This window comes from Amphibalanus amphitrite, unplaced genomic scaffold (genome assembly GCF_019059575.1).
Source record: "Amphibalanus amphitrite isolate SeventyFive unplaced genomic scaffold, NRLGWU_Aamphi_draft 000241F_arrow, whole genome shotgun sequence".
Lineage (NCBI taxonomy): Eukaryota > Metazoa > Arthropoda > Thecostraca > Balanomorpha > Balanidae > Amphibalanus > Amphibalanus amphitrite.
The window spans coordinates 550524-554911 of record NW_024881736.1 but is presented as its reverse complement, the minus strand read 5'-3'; the positions used below and the strand labels follow the sequence as shown (position 1 = coordinate 554911).

The 4388-nt window shown below is 46.1% G+C and overlaps 1 long non-coding RNA gene across 5 annotated transcripts; it reads left to right on the top strand.

The window, feature by feature from the left end:
- Positions 1-618: 618 nt before the first annotated feature.
- LOC122386114 lies at positions 619-3350 on the top strand. Of its 5 annotated transcripts, none has more exons than XR_006257333.1 (2): positions 619-709; positions 2696-3350. It is a non-coding gene; the product is annotated as an uncharacterized LOC122386114 (long non-coding RNA). The 5 variants fall into 5 exon arrangements; XR_006257336.1 differs by having other exon boundaries at positions 638-686; XR_006257334.1 differs by lacking the exon at positions 619-709 and adding an exon at positions 1093-1172.
- The last annotated feature ends 1038 nt before the right edge of the window (positions 3351-4388 follow it).

The window sequence follows — 4388 nt, the reverse complement described above, 5'->3', positions numbered from 1 at the left end:
ACAAATGCAACAAATGGGCCCTGTTTCACCGGTGATAGCAGCAAGCTACTATCAAATTGCGCGAGCTGACGTAATGTGATGACGTCATACTGCTGACGTAAGGGGCAATTCTGGCGCACGATTGCCGCAATATTGTTTTACGTCATCAGCTAAATGTTCGAAGTTAATGTCCAAATTTTTCCTAAACCCAACTTCTTTTAAATACACCATATTTAAAAAATATATATCAAAAATATATATACTATCATGACTGCGTAAACTCTTACTTTTAGGCTCATACGTCACTTAATGCCGCCGCCAAGGTCGCGGCAATCGTGCGCCGGAACTACCCATTACGACAACAGTATGGCGTCACGACATGACGTCAGCTCGCGAAACGTGATAGCAGCTTGCTGCTATCACCGGTGAAACAGGGCCACGGTCGCTGCTCGTGGTTGCTCATGCGTCGAATATAATAGGGAATGCTCCTGAAAATTAATTCGGTTCAATTTTTTAGTATCTTTTAGAGCATATTTAAAAATATTTTTTGGTGAATTAACTCAACATTCTGTTGTCTATTTACAAAGAAATTGCAATATTAGTCAAATTATCAAATATGCCCTTAGGCAGCATGACGTCATTTTTTAGTGGACCTCTCGCGTTCGCTACGTCCATTCGTTGGAGACGCTCGCTCAAGGCCGTTTGAAGTGATTTATTTATAAATTTCAAGGTGATTTGTTGGGTTAGCAATTCTTCCAAGATGGAAGAGGGGTTTGTGAAGGCAAATTCGCTGAACTTGCCATCTGTAGACATGTTTACAGTCTCAGATTTTTTAAAGGGACCCTCCCACCTTAACATTAGATTTGAGTTGAGATAGCCAAAAAGGGGTCCCTGGCTCACAATTACCGGTTTCGGCACTCACAACATCGAGAAATGCCTTAAATCGGAAATATTGAATTTCAAAATTGCAGCATTTTGATTCAGAGGGGCTAATGCATAGGAATACCCCTCTGAATGTGTGACGTCAGCGCAGATATCTAACGATTTTAAATCTTTTACTAAAACGTTTGGTAGCACGTGGTGGTATATGTTGCTTTGCGCGCAACAAATGCCGCACTTTCAAATAAAGTCGGTAGGAACAGCGGAGATCCCAAAAAGTAAACAAAAGTAAAAGTCTAATATCTTGAAAACCGGTGAATATTTTTCGATGAAATTTGGTAGATATTCGTTTTCGCTCTTTCTGAACCGAGCGACATCACTTTCATGCCAATTCGTTAACTTTTTGAAGGTGGGAGGGTCCCTTTAAGGAACAACGAGTATTACGTATCTGCTGAGTTCCGAATGACAAAACTGGAAAGTTTGGTATTTGTACCTAAGGCCTGTACACATTCAGCTGTTGTGCTGTTGTCAGCTGAAATAGGCTCCGCCCACCGCTTCTGGCTGACGGAACTGTATACATTTGGCTGATGAGAAATGTCAGCACTGGCTGGCTGTTTACAAATATGGCGTTGTAAACAAATATTTCGTCTCATCTTCATGTTCTTTATTAATACAATACTTAAGCAGTTAGATATATTATCAAAATATTTACAGACAATGTGCGAAAGTAATAAGTATTTGTCTTGTATCGACAATTAATTATGAAACCAAATATATGTGAATAGCGCCAACATGGTGTCCAAATTTCATTTATCTGCAGTGCTCAATAAAAATATGGCACGTGATTTGCTTTCATGCGCCACTACCAGTGTCTAAATGCGTCATTTATGGCTTTTGCTGACGGCTCGGCATCTCTTCACTTGCTTTCTCGTAGCAGCACAGCCCGTCAGCCCATGCTGCCGGCAGCAGAGAGGTGACGTCATGTTGCAAGTGCAACAAAACGTCATCAATTTTTCAGCCAATAGTGTGAGTGATTTTCGGCTGACAACAGCACAGCAGCTGAATGTGTACAGGCCTTATCTACCAGGGGTGGAGCTTCCTATTCACTTGGTGGGGCGCCTGCCCCACCAACTTTCCATTTTGCCCCACCAATAAGCGTTTTGCCCCACCAACTTAAGCCGATTTGCAGGACTTTACTGCTTAGCAAACCTATGTTTTTCGCATTGAGGTGCTTTGAAATGTCTGTGTAATGCAAAATATTATCTCTGTAATGAAAATAATTGATTCATTGTTGAATTTTATCTAACTTAACAATCGGACATTGTAGGTTTGACAACTTTTTGCCCCACCAACTTTCCTGGAAAAGCTCCACCCATGTAATCTACCTTTCTAAAAAGCTGCTTTGGCCTTTTCTGTTTTAGTTCAAGGTACATTTTTGGTGATCCCAATCCCTTATGATACAGTAACGGCCTATAGCATTCTGGTCCTCACCCCATCGCAACACCTGGTCCCCATATGACTGATTATATGGCTGTGTATAAGCTTGTGTTAACACAGGAATCAGGAATATAGCCCACTGTTCAGACTAGGTCATTCCATGATAGTTTTCAGACTTAGATATGTGAAACTGCATGATGCAACAGGCCATTTGGATTCACTTGCTTCCTGATTGCTCAGATTTTTACGCAAATTTAGTCGATGTTGTAAAAGGGTGGATTCCTGTGTCAGTGTGGTGTTTCAAAGCATGCTGCCAACCCCTGCCAGCAACCTGATGTCACACTTTGGTAGTGTTGGAGCAATGGGCTTGATGATATCATGATGTCATCGCTGCCGGCAGTGCCTGGCAGTGTGTCATCGACACAACGCCTCGAGGTCAGAAACCAAGCTAGTACCTCATCCATTGGCACTGACACGATGCGCCCAGCATCCTGCTCGATGCTCGACCTGGAGAAGCCTCGGGCTGCTGACGTACTGCATGGCCGCGTCCTGGAGCTGAGGGGTGGCGGCGTGCCGCGCTTGACCTGTGATCGGCTGTGTGCTCGAGACTGGTTCCGAGACCTGGCCCGCCACCGACGAGGTCTCCTGAGCCCTGGCCGCTGAGCGGAAGATGCGAGGCTGGGGAGAGGCGACGTCTGCCTGGCGCGGACGACTGCGTGAGCTGCTCGGGCGAACGCTGAGTGGAGAGGTGTAGCGGATGATGGACTATAGTTTTGCGCACGGTTTCGGCATTACGGTTCGCCGGCGCGGTGCGTCTGTACGATATCTGAGTGACTGGCCGGAGAACGGGCAGGTGACAGTGCATGGCCACGGAGGCTGAGTGCTGGATGCTAAAGCTGCTGTGTCTCTGCTTGCAGAAACCCCACTTTGCTGCATGCGCGAAGGCTGTGTTTTGTGCCATTCCTTCTGTTTCTATCTTTTCCTTTGTTTGCCTTTCAATGTATCCTTCCCTTTACGTCTTTCATTTTTGTGTACTATAAAGCGTTCAACGTACAGATTAGCATGTGGGAGTACAAAGACCGCTACAACTTTAATAACCACGTCCTAAATGAACCCAATCAACCGAGAAAACCACGCGGTACCGGCACTTCAAGGTCCGCCGCGTCAACGCGGCGTGGCGTTAGCTAAAAAATGACGTCATGGCGCCTGAGGGCACACAGACATGCCCGGAGGGCAGGAATTGAATTGCTTTGTTCTAAGAAATGATTAAAGAAAGAAAAATTTTGTAGACATATTCGAAATCGGAAAAATCAACTTTATATGTGGGAATATCCAACACAAACCCAGGAGCGGACTCTATTTTCCGTTTTTTACGTCACAAGAGCGCCAAAAACAGTTCGCAAAAAGCTACCATATGAAGTACCAAATACCGACAAAAGTAGAACAGTAAAGGAATCTTGAGTAGAACGGTTGAATAAAACTGTCATCTCATAGATTTCTATCTTAACACCCACATCATATTTTGTGGCGTTGCGTGAGCCTAAATAAGCAAAAAATGAAAGATATAATGTCACTAAATGCAAATGTAGCTACAGGTAGTCGGCCGTCGCTAGGCGTCATCTCCCCGAAAACTGTGCTGGCCTTCTGACCGCGCCTGCGGATATTCAGTCTGTTCAACCCAGGAAGTGGACTGACGTCTTTCAGTATGCCCCAGCACAAACTGTCGACTGGCCACGACTGTTCCTTCGGTGCGATAGCGAGCCCGGTGAGGTTAGGCGTGCATATGGCGCTGCAAGTTGAGCTGGGCGAGCCCACTCTGTCCTCTGAGCGTGTCGGTCCGGCCCAGCCCGGATATGCAGTAGCGTGATTTTGTGGTGTTCTGAGAACACCACAAAATCACGCTGTTCTCGTTTTCGGCGGCGCGCCGTGAGCGAGTCGGGAGCGCTGTCTCGCCGACCGCGGCTCCGTTTAGGCTGGACGTCCCGAGGATCCAGACCGCAGAGAAGTCGGACCAGGGCGGCGTGGCCCACCGAGTCGGGACCCGACACCGAGGTAAGAACTAACGGTGTACATACAGCGATCATATCTGACCA